This window comes from Gambusia affinis, linkage group LG04 (assembly GCF_019740435.1).
Source record: "Gambusia affinis linkage group LG04, SWU_Gaff_1.0, whole genome shotgun sequence".
Taxonomy (NCBI): Eukaryota; Metazoa; Chordata; class Actinopteri; order Cyprinodontiformes; family Poeciliidae; genus Gambusia; species Gambusia affinis.
In genome coordinates this window covers 10,024,652-10,041,268 of record NC_057871.1, presented here as the reverse complement: position 1 = coordinate 10,041,268, position 16,617 = coordinate 10,024,652, and the positions used below count along the sequence as shown (strand labels likewise).

The 16,617-nt window shown below is 35.6% G+C and overlaps 1 protein-coding gene across 20 annotated transcripts in view; it reads right to left on the bottom strand.

Moving 5' to 3' along the window:
- Positions 1-16,617, bottom strand: part of ptprdb (protein tyrosine phosphatase receptor type Db) — a 196,753-nt gene that overhangs the window by 141,146 nt on the left and 38,990 nt on the right. The gene's annotated exons all lie outside the window — the stretch shown is intronic.

Sequence of the window (16,617 nt, the reverse complement as noted above, 5' to 3'; positions counted from 1 at the left end):
CCTGGTTTAACGCACCTGGATCAAATGATGGCTCATTAGAGGCCTAAGAAGTACACTGACATGCTGAAAAGGTTGTTACTACCACTAACGCATGCAGGATGACGGCCCTCGAGGACCAACGTTGGACACCCCTGGTCTAAAGCAACAGCTCTTCCAAGGCTCTTTTTTTGGGTATAAAATACACAATTTGTGGCAGTTCACTCTTTTTAATTTTTTTTAATTAACTGAATGCATCCTTGACAACCTTGGCTAAGTAATGAATAACATTACAGATTGTGGTAATTAATTACAATAAGTCACTACCAAAATGGTAATTACTTTTTGATAAGTACAAGAAATTAGGTTCACTTTCAACCACCTTGCCTACAGCTATTATTCACACCCAGCCTCAATGACAAATACCTTTGTATGTTGATACATTGGTTTCTAAAGGTTTTTCTACAATTTCACACTTTGCTGGTAAGCTGCGAGATTTGTCCTGCTCTGATGGAATTCTCTCTTTTTACATCAGGAAGGACGAGCAGATTACTCCTGTCAGCTCCTGCAGATGCACGACTGTGCATGTGTGCAAGCATACACGTGTGTTTGTTTCTGCTCGGTATCTGCTGTCATCCTGCTGGTGAAAAACGAGGTGCATATAAGTCATCCAGTGAGAGGTAGTCACTAATAGGATAGAGGCTGCTCCCTCTCCAATACCGAAGAACTGACAGACACACAACTTGTGCACATATAGGCTGTCAGAAACACATGCACATAAAACACACACCTGCACACATCTGCAGGAGTGAGCTATGGCCTTATTACCTACCTTTCTTTCTTTCTAGCTTGAGTCCTCCCATAAAAGCACAATGTTGTTCCTATGCTGTAACTTCTTTTACACACCATCCATCGCTGTTTTACACACTACCAATAAAATCTGTTAGAATTACCATTTTAATATAATTAAAACATGTCCACCATGTTTAGTAAATAAGTTAAATTCCAACAAAGTTTTAAAACCCTCTTACTCATCTAAATTAATAAAATTCTAAGCATTAAGATCACTATCATGGGTTTGTCCTCATCTCTATTTGTTAAGAGGGTAACTTTAGCTGATTTGTGAATAAAAATACAAAATAGTAAAATACTATAATTACTACGACCCTATCACACATTTGTTAAAAAGTATTAATCTTTTTAATAGTATAATTAAAAGGTTTCCTATTGATGTTTAAAATAAAAATCAATAGGAAACCTGATATGTCAAATAAAGATTTTAAATTTCAAGCCCAAATAACCCTTACGTTTATGCGAGTGAATGTCTGGATCACTGATGGATATGACAGAATAAAGATGACAGTAGATGGCTAGAAGAATTGTAAACAATGATGGGGTTCACAAAGATGTGATGGGTTTAGTGAACTTTATGCTGGACAAGTCTATTCCTCAAGCCAGACTTTTTTTCTCCTGAGAAATGCAACTCAGACAGAGGCAAAGTATCTTGTTTGAAAAGTTCACTCTGGTATATCGGATGAGAATATGGCTGAAACAAGTGATGACATAAATCTGTTATGATACTCTATTAATTCATGTTAGAAATTATAGTTGTTTTTAGTACATCTTCAGCACTCATAAACATCCATCCATTCATTAACTAACATGCTTATCCTTGAGGGCTTGTCCTCATCTCCAGTGGTCAATGGATAAAAGGCAATGTCACTCAAAACATCTCAACCCACTTACAAAAATAAGTAATTTCAATCATGGACATAATTTATTGTTTTCTGCTGGATAATGCACACTGTCTAAACCACACCAAAGCCAACCAGAGCTACAACTGTTGGGGGAGAATCTTTAGCTTAGCACAGTGAGTATAGACAATGACTGGCTGTTTTGGTAGGATTTGCTATAAAAAATAGCCAATAATGTTAGAATTTAATCAGTATTTAATACTATATTACACCTTTCCAATCAAAATTAAAATCTTTTATTGGCTAAAATTTAATCATCTCACAAATTTCTTTTTTATAGTGTATTCCACTTCACAATTTTATCACACTGCCTTTCTCCTCCTACTTCACTCCTTTCTTCCTCACCTCTCATTATATTATTTTCTCCCTTGTTTGACACAATGTTCTCTCCCCGCCTCCTTGAAGAACCTGAAACATCCAACCCGAACATTATAACATCTCTCACATCTCTTTTTCCCTACTGCACCTATTGCGCTTGCTCTGATCTCGTATATCCCCCCTACCGTTCTTCCTACTTTCTGTCCCAATCCACTCTAACCTAACCCATCGCTCTCCTTTGTTTCCATATGCCTCAAAACTTTCATCATACCACACTCTTGCTTGATCTATTAATCTCTATTCTCACATACTCTCCCCCTTCTCCCTTGGCTCCTTTCCTTTTACCCTCCCTCATTCTTTCTCACCCCAGTTTCTCCACTTCTCCCAACACTTGGCACCTGCTGGTGACGTTGTCTAGACTGGCAATGAAACGAGGATGGTGAAAGGGAGGAGGCGGATGGGAGACAACACAAATAACTGGGCACAGAAACATGGGGGAATAAAAAGACTCATGCACTCTGATAAAGAAAGATCCTTCATACAAAAGATAAAGTGGCAAGAAGAAGTGACTAGGACACCACAAGAGCTGCAGTTGTAAGAGGGTTCATGATATGAAAACAGAGCTGACAATTTTTAGATGAAAAAAACCTTCATTTTGTTTCTTCTTGAGTTGTCACTATTCTGTTTTTTTTAGTTCCAAATTGTTGGCCTCCTTCCACAGAAAACAGCAGTACAGTAATCATTTTCTAAGGATCCCAGCTTCACATTCACAAAATACCTCCATCCACGCATCTGTTTTCATTTCTCCACAAGATCCAACAAACCTACCCTCTTCACAAACTGGATCAAAGCCATGGGCCATGGTCTGAAGGGACTCTCTTAAGTTCTTCCTAACATAAACGAAATTAGCACAATCGGCGCTGTCATGTTGTGAATAATGATGGCAGTTGAAAAGAAAGGACAGCAGAAGAGAGGAGAAACAAATGCCTCAACTGTGTGATGAGGGAAGCGAGGACGAGCAGATGCTAGATTACATCTTTATGTGGCACTTACACACACAGGTTAGCTTGACGCCGCGTGTCTGTGTGCGTGTTTGACAGGAGGAGGTGTCCTGTCTGTCTGTAGCAGGATGTGATAATTAACCTTTCTCCTGCTGAGCGATGCTATTAAAGCCAGACTGTAAGCGGGTTTTATAAAGAACACGTCACATTACACAGTTTAAGTTGTTTTGAGGTGCTCTACAGTGAGAAAGCAATTGTTGGCCCTGTTCACGCAGGCAGAAGTCTTCTGATTTGTGTTAGTCATTTCATTTATTGGATGTAGTGCCTTGCAAAAGTACTTACACGTGTTTAAGTGTCTGGATCTGTTGTATCATTCGAACCAGAACATCCATTGTGCATTTTAGGGATTTCATGTAGTAGTGCATAATTGTGAAATGGAAGAATAGGAATACATGGCTTTTAATGTTTTTTATGCAGTGAAAGATTAAGCTACAGCTTTAATGCTGCAATATATATATATATATATATATATATATATATATATATATATATATATATATATACACATATATAACTTTCATAAAGAATATATTTGATACCATGTTGTGACATTATAGTTTGAGAGAGATACTTGGTGTAAAGATCAATCTCCACTACCTCCTTTTTGTGCTGTTATTGTTGTCTGAAGAAATGCACCGTTCCTGACCAAAACAACCAATCAGAGCCAGGAGGCGGGTCTTAGTGATGTCAATCAAACTCGCGTACTCTGCTAAATTTGCTATTGGTAGAGAAACAACTTACCGTTACAGGAACAGTGTTTGTTTGCCTTTATCAGCGCCATCTTAACTAGACTGAACCCCAACCATTTAATCCATTATTCAAGCATCGGTCAACATATGATCTGGTGATGAGTGCATCTTTTTTCTGTGCCTTTTGCCAACCATCATAAGTGAATAAAGCCACAAGATTGACTAACAGCTACAGTTTCATCTGAGATGACCGGGTTGCTTACTTGTGAAAGCACCACTTACCATGAAAGGAAGTAAACACTTGTGATGATGATGATGATGAATACTTTATTAATCCCCAAGGGGAAATTCAAGGTCCCAGCAGCTCAAGACATTACACACAACATACACTACAATTCACACAATATACCACAAAAACACTAAATCACCAAATTAACACAATTACCAGACCAACATTACTAAGAGCTAAAAATACTAGAAAACACTAAAAACCTAAGTGCTAAATTTAATTTAGCACTTAGGTTAAATTTAACCTAAGTTAAATTTAGGTTAACTTAGGTTAATCCATTCAAAACTAAACTTTCGCAATTTACCAGAATTTTGGTCAGTAAAACTTCATAATCATTTAGAGAATGTAACCTTGGAAGAGTCATATCACTGAAAAATAACAGTGCCTGACCAAAACAAATGCTGTAACCTGGACTTTACCAAGCAAACAGGTTGAGTCTCCCATTGGATAATTACTACAAGGGTGATTATTTTTCAGTTGACAACACGTTGTTAAATTGCATTAAATCCATTGAGTCCTTTTATGAAGGGTCAAATTTGGTACCATAGACTGCCTGAATAAACTGAATGACCAGGTTATTCCATTCCAAAAATGAATATATCTTCCCTAATATTTCTTCCCTGATGCAATGGCCATATATTCAAAGATAGCAATGCCAGCATTCATTAGACCCAAGCGGTGAGAGAGTGGTTCAGGGATCGTCAGACATTATTTTTTCACATGGATTAGTGACCACAGAGTCCAGACATTAACTACATTTAGAATCTAAGGGACATGCTGGAGAAGGCATGGCGCAGTGTTCAAACTCTCTGATCAATAAAAGGTCTTGGTGAAAACTTAATGCAACACTGGACACATCTTGAGATAAGTAATGTCACAGTAAACCAACAAATCAAAGCAAAGGGCGGTGCATCAAAGTATGAGTTTCTCCGTCAAGTCTGCGTCTATTCTTTTATTAGCAGAACAAACAAAGACGGCCACTAGACAAAAATCTGTAAAAATGCTCCCAGTTGCTATACATGATAGGTGATATTACTCTTATTAAATACACTTCCATGTATTTAGTGTAAACTGCTTTGTGAACATGGTGCAGTACTGAGAGAAACATTGGGATCAAAAGGGCTGCAAAGAGTAGAGAAGACTGGTCTTTTTTGTAAAATTTAAGCATTCATTCATTGGTGAAAGAATTCTGTGGAACAAAATCACAATGCTGATGCAGACCATGTTATACCGAATAAACTTTTAACCTACTGAGTCTTCAGAACGCAAATTTATTTATTCAGCATCAGGGACAAAAATTCCTGATTGTTACATAATGCATTACTGTTTTATTAAGATGCAGCTGCATACTCCTTTGCTTGAATAATTACAAAAGTATGTCAATGTTTTTGTTTGCTTGTTTCTGTCCACGAGCATTGTTTAAGTAGAACAGTGACTCGATATGTGTGAGAGAAATTGTGACAATGTTAAAAAAAGACATCTTGAATTAGGACAACTTTGATGAAAAAGGTCAGTCAGATGTTCATAGATTAAGCTGAACAAGCAACTTGAAGCTGACAACGGAAACACACAGCACACACAGTTTAAGTGTGCTTTGTGTTGTTCCCCTTCTACATCAGTATTCCAAAGGTTTGGTGACGTTATATGTTTCCTGCTCTAAAGAAAAATATCATCTTCTCACTCTGACTATTAAGATATCTTAAAGCTCTGGTCAAAACAGCTAGAACATGTCAGCAGAGAACTGGTTTAAAAATGGTCTGAAAGCGGAGCTGGATTCTGCCGAGCAGTGCACCTGGATAAAACTGCTGGTGTAGGCAGATTCCAGGCATCTTTTTTATCTGTGGCTCTAAATCTGAATTTTCTACATAAAAAGGCAATTAATAATTTCAGTGAGGGTATGACATAATATTACTATAACACAGAGATGCTAAGGCACTAACTAAACTAAAAAAGTTGTTCCAACTTTGCAACACAACACAGACATAGTAAATTGTGATGATGAAAATACTAGATGTTTGCATATTTTTAGTGTTTCATTTAATCAAGCAAATGGAATTTTCAGGCAAGTCGTGATTGAATCACATTTTTGTTTCCATTCCAGAAAAGAGAAGATCACACCTACAATCAAAGATGGTGGTGGTGGTGTGATGGTTTGGGGATGCTTTGCTACATCAGGATGATTTGCCATAATTGATGGAATATCCAGTTCCGTTTTCTAGCAGAACGTCCTGAAGGAGAATGTCTGGCAATTGAATTGTGACTTTAAGTTTACAAGTTCTTTTGTTATGAATCAAGACACTAATTATAAAATTCACCAACAAGTCCACATAGCTAAAAGAAAAGTCTAAATGAAGGGTTTGGAGAAGCATTTGGTCAAAGTCTGCATTAATATCAGATGGTGTAGTCTGACCCTTAACAGACTGTTCATGCTAAGAAAGAGGGAGAAAAATTGTCTGAAATTCTTCCAGAAATTTTTGGACAAATGGCAAAGTCTAATCTTAGGTGTGGGAAGACATTACATTTTCATACAAAGCCAGGTTGGTTTGGATAGATGGACTGGAAGCTTAACATTCTTATGTTGATTTCTATATTAGTCTATGAAAAGTCTTTTTTACTTAATTATATTCTTTTTTTGATGTGTCAAAAGGTCCCCAGATCAACTAATTGAAACCATAGCAACTGTACAAAATAAAATCAATGTAAAAAGATGTTACATCACACACAAATAAGGCTAATTGCAAAGCAGTGTGTCGTGATGGAGGGACTGCTGACAAGAGACCTGTGGTGAGGTCTGGACAAAAGAACAAAAAGAACACTGACTGTCAGTTAAATACATGAACAATTCAGCAACACTTAACACTTAGTATGTTAGAACTAAACATGTTGCCTCCTCAAAATCATGCTGAGTAAATTGCTGTCTGGGCTTATGTAATATTAGAATGAGCATTTAGAAAAAGTTATTCTTTGATGAAAAATGTTTTTTCCTAATATGTTATTGAATCAATGGTGAATTACCCAATGATGTAAACCAGGGGTCCCCAAACTCGGTCCTCGAGGGCCGGCCTCCTGCATGTTTTAGTTCTCTCCTTGGTTTAACGCACCTGAATCAGATGATGGCTCGTTAGAAGGCCTAAGAAGAACATTGACATGCTGAAAAGGTTGTTGGTGCCACCAGGGAGAGAACTAAAACGTGCTGGATGCCGGCCCTCGAGGACCGAGTTTGGTGACCCCAGATGTAAACAAATGTTTGTTTCATTGTTTGCCCTGTGTGTCCGTGCTGCTCTGACTGTTGAATAATCAAGGATGCAATGCACCTCTTGGCAATTAAAAATTGTGATTTAAGTTTTTAAGTTTGAATAACTATTAAGTAAAAGGCAATATTGCCAGGTGGGCCTTCTTGAAGCAACACTGCTCTTTTTCATTTTGTTTTTCTTTTAATTTGCTCTACAAATATGCTACTTTTGAGCCTACATGGAAGTAGATAGAGGCACACTTACAAGCAGTTGTGCTTAAATCACAACAATCTCTTCATATTTTAAAGCTGCACAACATTTTGAGTTTACTTTTTGACCAAGTCAACTCCTGCCATATAATATAGTGATGACATACTCAGTATTCAAGCATGGTTTTAGAGAACTGATGATCTGGACTTTGAAGCAACAAGACCAGTAGAATGTGAAACAAGAAAAGGTTTGCAGCATTTCAACTTTACATTTTCTGTCTCAGAAGGGAAAGCTAGACTGATAATATCAAAAATAAATAGAGATTTGCAAGATTATTTAACTAGCTCTAATTAGCTGTTCGGAAGTTGTTTATTTTCAGTGCTGCATATGAATTTTTTTTTAGAAAAACATGCCACACATTCTTTTTTTCATCAATTTATATCTAGCTGCAGCAATATTTGTAAGTCATCAGACAGAACTAATGAATGTTGATGTCTGACATTGTAACTTATTTCAAAGAGTTTGATGATGGTAAATAAACATTATTCTGTCAAATAACTGACATAAAATCAAACAAAATACCTAATTTGACCAGAACCAAGTCTCACTACTAAGGCCGTTATTGTCACCAAAAGATAGGTGATGAATATATATCACATATAGTTGAGTATATCTGCAAAGGTGTATATTATGTTATGCATACATAGATATCTGGGTGTCATATTACTATAAAAAGCATTCTTAATATTGTTGGCTGCTTAGGGTTTCATTCAGTGCCTTGCAAAAGTCTTCATACTTTTTAGATTTTGTCAAATTACAACCTAAAATCTCAAAGTATTTTAAGTGGAGTTTATATATCAACCTAGATTTTATTTAATAGAAAACCACTAAGAATTACGTAGTAAAGCCAACCTGCGTTAGTCCGAAAGTGGGGATGCTTTGCTACATCACGATCAGCTTTTTCCAGCTAGAAAATTAAATTGTTGCTCTTTTCTATTTAGCAAAATGGCTTAAGCTAGGTCCCAATGAAAACTGAGAAACATTTTCAACTCTTGTCGGAGATATTCAGTTGAATTTAGTTCTGGATTGATGGGGATAGATTATTTTGTTGATTTCTTTGCTCTATCATGTTCTTTATGTTCTATTATGGCATAACGATGGTGCCATCATAGAATAGCAAAGTAATAAACAAAATGAAAACAATGCAGAGTAAAAAAACCTAGGTATCTTTTTCTAACAAACATAAACACAGATAGAGAGAGAGAACAAAACCTAAAGTGAGGGCCAATAAAGCAGATGGGCCAGCAGTACAGTAGCATATGACTTTGTACCCTGAGCATCTTCAGTAGCGGCATGCTGGCCAAACCTTAGCCACTAATGAGGCTCTAGACACAGTCCTTACTGAGTCCACTCCAAACACTGAACCACACACCCCTACACACATGCCCACACACAAGAAAATTGACAAAAGCGTTGGATGTAGGCATGTTTTCTCAGATCTATATATATTAGGCACCAGCAACCCTCCCGACCCCATTAGGGACACAGAAAATGGATGTATATATATTGTATATATATATTGTATATATATATATATATATATATATATATATATATATATATGGTTTTAGATAACACTGGATAACAAATCTAAAATTGAATAAGAAGCACAACAATAAGTGAAGTGATGTCCTCTGCTTATCTCCAAAGATCTAGATAAACAATTCATTTGAATTTAAATAAATGAACTGTTAATTTAAGCAGTACATATTTAACAGCTTTTGAACACACACACACACACACACACACACACACATATATATATATCTACATACATTGTTTTCTGAAAGATTAAAGTAATTTTTGAGAATAAACTACAGATTTTTATTCTGCTGCAATTCCTGCTGGGTTGAGGTGTTATTTTCACAGTACTGACTCCTGCTGTCCAGAAAAAAAGACTGCAGTGACTGTATCACGGGAGACACAAAGGTTTCAGTCCAGCAGTTTAATTCACTCTGATCATGTGGATCAACTAATATTCATGCACAATGGAATTCTGATTACCCACAAGGCGGTTCTACCATTATTTTTAGACTATTTGATGTTTTTTTCAGACTCACTGTTCTTTGAATGTCAGAGCATTTACATTTTCACATTTGTGAAAAGTAAATACTTGTCATTGGAAGGTTAACATGATAAAATTGAGACATTAGTTCTTATGAAACAAAATTTTGTTTTTACTGAAGGAAATATTTTCCTTCAGGCAAAAAGAGACATGATCATGCTATATATTTTTGCTTAATTGTAATTCTGAATATATATATATATATATATATATATATATATATATATATATATATATATATATATATATATATATATATATATATATATATATATATATATATAATGATTATACATACAAATGATTATACATTGTTCACTTAGATGTAGGAAAGGGACTTCGACAGACGGCTTCTTTGAAGAATTGAAGTTAGCTGAAGCCTGAAGTGATCCAAATCCAATTCATTGTGAAATCTGAATTTTTTTTGGCAACTTAACCCTCATTACAGTCTGCCATGGTTGATATTTTTCTTCCCACCTGCACATATCAGGATGCAGAATAGTGATGTTTATCGAGTACCAATGATGTTCAGATTGGATGAATACAACCTGGCCGTAAAGCCTCAGGTCACATTTGAAAAGATCAGATCCATATCGGATTTAGGACCATGTATCCAAGTAGCTTGTAAACATGGTCTGATGTGTGTTGTTCAGTCTGTCTTGAAAAGACCAGATGCAGGTCGCATTAAGGAAAAATAAATAAATAAAATCTGAAAATCTTCACTAAATTATTATGCTTTAAATTTCAGGCTGCAGTGTGATCGTAGTCTAATACTGCAGTCCTAGAATCTTATCGACAAATAATTCACCACCATGCATTTCTTATGCATTTTTGGACATGTTGAAAAATTCCACCCAATAAAAATGCACTGTTATGGGCTATACCAAACACATGCCATGCATATTATATTTGGAAACAACAGAGTAGTTAATTTTCAACTCTATTATGGCTGCAATGATCCAATCTTACGCTTTGCAATACTGATGCTAGACTAACCTCAGCATGCAGGATGCTTGAAACCAAAAGGAAAACTGACAGAATGAACCATTTTCTGATTAATTTGACTGAAGGACAAGTTTCATTTCCAAACGATTAGGTTATCCTTAGATTTGATGAATAATACATGAATAAAATGACGAGCAAAAGTCACACCAAACTACTTACCAGTATGGTACTACTAGTAAGTAGTATTACCCTACCAGTAGTACTACTTACTTGATGATCATTTATCATTATCCAATAAATATCTGTTATTATTAAAAACTAACAGCTGGGATAACTCTGCTGTTCATTTACCACAGAGGTAATACTTACCATATCAGGATTCCCATATTAACATTGTGAACCATGCTTAGTTAAAATTTAATAATTACTTACACACAACTGCTCAAGATTCATGGCTGTTTTATTACCTATATATATCTTCTGTTTAGAGTTCAATGGTTTACAAATAGGCCATGTAAGAAAATATAATTTCCTTCAATGCAGTTCACCTAAGAAATACTGAATTTTCAAATTTTTCTAATGGTTTTATTGTCCTTTTATATTACCAGGTTAAAAAACAAACAAACATTGACATCACAATCTTCTTTTTCAAGGGAATCATGGCCAAGACAAAGCAATAAATACAACACAAAAAGCTATTACTGTCCTTACCCAAAATGCAACAAAAATAAGCATGTTGATTACATACTGTAGTTGATTTAAAACAGAGCAGTTCAATCTATCTTGAATAGATGTTTTTCTCTAGTTCGGATATCTGAGAAAAATGCATGTTTCCTTTTCAAAACCACACCTTTGAATTTGACTGAATGAAAATATGAAGCCACTGCTGACTGAAAACAATTGGCATCTTTGGTCAGACTTCAAATTTCTTAACTGACTCTAATAAAGAACTTTATTTTTATTGAAGTTCATGTCAGTGAGGATTGGTCAGCAATTTAAAGAAATAAACAGTTTCTTAGCAAATACCTGTCAAACAAGAATGATTGGATTAACTTTCTCTAGGAGTTGTGATTTTATGTTGCTTAGCAGATGTTTTGATATGTATATATTTTTTTTTAAATTTGTAAAATGTTTGCCAGATAAAAACATGAACTGTGTTTTCCTCTCGATTTTAGGACAGGATTTTGTTGGCATTTCATATACATGACAGCTGTAACATAGATTGTCAATAATGCATCAAGATTTTTCTCTTACGGAAAAAGTTTTTTTTTTTTTTTTATTATTTTTCAACAGCAGAGCTTAAATCTTTATGAGCACAGAGAACAAATTGACTTAAAGGAAAATGCATTTTAAATGAGTGTTTCTGATGCAACTGTATGTATATGTAATTAATATTACTGAGAACCATGCTGTTCAAACATTAGAAAGAATAGTGAAATTAGCTGCTTGTAATTCATTGAAGCTAATAACACTTCAAAAGTGAGAATATCTTACAAACTATTTCTAAGCCTCAGCGGGGAGGAGCAGTGCAAAATTAAACAAAGCAGCTTTTAATCTTTTAAATCTGTTCAGACATATCTGTAAAAATTACCACGACAAGGAAATTTTGAATGGTAAAATATTAATTTTGAATAAAGCAGGGAAAAAATATATCTGGAGCATCAGAAAGTATAATAAATTATACACAAAGCTGCCCCAAAGCCATACAACGTGAAGGGAAATTCCTTCAAGTGAAAGAACGTTAAGTATTCAAATAAAGATGCAGAGCAACAGAATGCGTCTTTTTCCATGTATGTCAAATACAAAACATAGTACTGCAGTAAACTAAAATTTAGCAAAATTCTCATGAATAGACAATTTATTTAATGGTCAGATTTGGACTGAGCAACAAAGACCTGTGAAGTCAAAGAATCAGCTTCAACTTTGTTATTCTGTTTTAATGTAGCATTACTTTAGTTATGTATTCCTTTCAGTGCATCCAATTTTTGCCCATCTACAGATGTTTTCAGACTGTAAGAAACTGAGAACAGCTGAAGCTGCTGGGAATCATTTTAACTGATTTGCTTGAATCTACTTATATTTTATTGAGGAAATATGCCTTGTGTCTTGAGCTCAAGTCTTGTGCCGCTTTGATTGTTCAGCATTAGAGTGTTTCAAAATACGTTGGTTTTGATTTAAATGGAGCCCAAGTTTGAAAAGTCCAAATATTACATTTGTAAACATTTGTCTTCTACGGTGATTGTATACCTTTGACATTTTTGGACTAAGTTCATTTGCAATATCTGTAGCAAGTCCTTTGGTTACATAAAACAAACAATATCAAACACAATTTAAAATCCAAATAGAAAACCAAATAAAACAAAACAACTTTTATCTGAATTCCATAAAAACAACCACATTATTGTTACATTACTTCAGAAAGATCATACTTGATGGAAGACTAGCAGCTAACTAGAAGCCAGTTGCTGTATACTTAAGACTTCAACACATTTTGCCGTACTGTGCCAACTCTGTGAGCAGCGTGGACTCCGCTGTGAGTCTGCAATGAGTCCGCCTAGAGTACCACAGACCCACATGCAGTGTGGTACGCCTGAGTATGTAAGGGCCTTTACCATGTTTAAAGACATTTGCACTTATGGCAAACATCCCTCCTGCTTTTTTCCCCCCCATCAGTGCTGTGAAAAAAATAACATTTAAAATTTCGGAAATGTCTTCAACGCTTTTTCAACTGAATGTTGTCAGCCAGTCCATGAAAAAGTCTTTATTAGTCGTCTTTTTCAATAAAACAAAGCATCTAAATTTTTTGGATACTTTGGATCTCCAGGCAACTTTTACGGATCATCATTTGTGCAATCTGTCCCCTTCTAAAACCTCCATCTCCACTTTCGCTCCAAACTAGACCATCACTCTCCACACAAACTACCACTTGGTTTCTTTTTCCCCAGTTTCCTTTCATTCCCCACATCAACCAATAGGTTTCCTCCATTACATTTGGACGTGTAGCCACAGAAAGCTCCCCAGAACAATGAACCTATTCTGAAGCAAGAAGACATTTAACAATTTAACAAGAACCTGGAAACTATTTTGCGGCACAATACTTTTCTGACCTCAAAAAACTAAAATGCTATTGCAAAAAACCCAGAAGTAAACATTTGTAGCTAGAATTGTCAACTTCTAGGCTTTGCCACTTTTTGCAACAAATAAAACAATAACAGTGATTATAAAGTACTTGCTCATGCAATGCTTACACAGAAAAATTTGAATCGATATTAAAAGTTAACAGTATTTCAAACGGCTGAATCAATTTTGATATGAAGTTGTTATTTTTGCGCTAATACTTCACAAGAGGAAGCTGTAAGGGTACAGAAGTTATTTCATTACAGAAAAATCACTAATCACTTCACCAGAGAATCCTAATCCCTCAGCTCAGGAAAATGTTGTCATTTAAATCCTGGAAACTGAAGCTCTTCAGGACAAACAAGCTAACATAAAGCCTCTAACATAAAATGTTATCCTAAAGCAAAGTTAAACAAACTTGACCGATGCAGCAGGACTGGCTCATTTAGAGATGATGAGTGCACCTGCCCAGTTCCTCCTCCTGTGGGGTTAGCCCAGCAGATGGGCTGTAAGGAGACCAGGTGATCATTTGTTTCTCTCTGACAGGAATTAGACTGATCGAACAGAAAACATAGTCGTTGCTTGTAAGAATAAATATGCTCACCTTTCCTTTTCGCTTGTCCCTGGAGTTTCATTTGAATTTCATTTTGCTCATACATATTCTTTTTCAGCATTTTTCTTTGGTTCCTTGCACTTTCTCCACTGCATGCAGATGCTGCACCAGTAACAAAACCAAGACTTTTTAAAAATAACCATCGCATCATTCAGGTTCTTGGAGTTTAATCATTTTACGAGTTGCCTTGTAAAATGACTGAGTTCCATAGATAAGCAGGTTTGCTGAGATACAAAAGAGGCTGTAGCACAAATTTAAATCATTGATGCCAAAAGAAAGCAGAGACATTCAATTCATTTTTACCAATAGAATACTTTTTTCAGCAATTCTATTTCTCATTGGTAGCTTTTTGTTCAGTGCAGTGGATTTATTTTTACACTGTTGATGCACAAGTGCATCTTAGTAAATCATAAAAAATGCATTTTCTTTTCAGTGATTCAATTGACCCATTTATCATAGTCATTAGAGTGATCTATTTTTTTTAAAGACTTTTCTGTAGGTTTTAGTCACATTATTCAGACACTAAGTGGGCAGAGAGAAAAGAGGGGGAAGACAAAGTAGCAGTAAAGCTCAAAATATCAGGATCTAAACCCCAAAAGTCTGCCTTGAGGAAAATTAGTCTCTGCAACATGATCATTATTTTAATAATCATCTTAAAATAAACATGGTCATTGTTTATTTTAATAATTATGGGAAACCCAAAACCCAATTTTCTCAAAAATTTTTAATCTTACTCAGGGACTAATAAAAAGAAACGTTATTATGGAAATGTTTTGTTTTAGCCAACACAATCATAAAGATGGCTGGTGACTTGACAGTTGTCCAAGAGACACAATGTCAACAAGAAGCCCTGGCAAAATCTGGTATTGAAGCCAATTCAAGAGTCTTGGGGAAATTCATAAGGCTGGCAGAGTTAGAGCTTCAAGAGGGACCACATACAGATGTATTCAGGACATAAACTAAAATTGTTGGATGTGTGTTAAGCCAGAGAAAATGTGAGACATCTCCTGTTTGGGATAAGGAGTAAAAGGACTAGACCTTTGCTTACGGTTCAAATCTCCTTCTCAGATAAAACTTAATTCTGGATTTCATTAGGAAATCGAGTTCTCATGAATTGTAGAAAGAGTAAACAGAATTCAATTTGAATCACATCTATCCATCCATCCATTGTCTATACACCCTTGTCCCTAATGGGGTCGGGATGTTGAATCACATCTAGTGTGAAGTTTTCACAGTCAGTGGGGACAGAGGTTATTTGAGTTTTATCAAGTCCAAAGCAAACACAACCATCCACCAGGACACTCTGTGTAGAACTCCATTCTAAACTTTGCTTACAAGTTTTATGTAAATGCTGAGTTAGTTTTTCCAGCTGGATGTGGCACCTGCCCAGACTGCCAAAAGTACTAAAACTTTCTTTAATGACTGTGGTGTCACTGGCAAGAGATAAACCTCAGATTAAATCTAAGAAGCATATCCAAAAAGTAGAAGAGCTGAGGTTTGGTGTAAAAGCAACTTCTCCAACCTCTCAGTGGATCCCCAAGCTGCCACAATCCATACCACACCGCATTGATGCAGTAATTAATCAAAATTCAGACCGGACCAAGAACTGGTGGAAACAGTTCTGTGCATAGAGAAGCTACGTTTCAGAATCCCAACATTTTTCCATTATTCACATTTTCTGAGAAATTGATTTTATTTTGTTTTTATTAGCTGTAGAGTCCATATCATCTAAATGAACAGAAAAAACACTTGAAAAACAAACTGTGGAATAAACTGAATTTTTGAAATGTACTTTTCAACAATATTTTAATGTTTTTTAAAAGAAAAGGTGGGCTTTTCTAATGTTATTGATTATAATGTTCTCTAATTGTAATTATTGTTTTTGTAAACATGTTTCACAGCAGGCTAAACAGACAATGGAGTTAAAATAAACGGCCATCTACAACCTAAAACCATTTGGGTGTAGAACAAAAGTAAGAAAAAGGCACAACATGTACGCCCCAGTTTGCTCAGGCTTACAGTTACGTTTCAGTCAGATATTACAAAGGAACCCTGTGTACCCAAACACAAGGTCGGAGCCAGTCTATAGCACGGTGGTGGATTTAATTTTCTTTTGAAACTGTTGTGAGTCTGCTGGCATTATTACAGAGCATTCCAGCCTGAAAGCAATAAGTGTGAGATATAGTACAGCTGGAAACTGCACTCCATAAACATTACCATTGTCATTGCGTCCTGAAAAAGTTTTTTTGCTCGTTTTTCCCCGGTGGACCTTATTATGAATAACAGA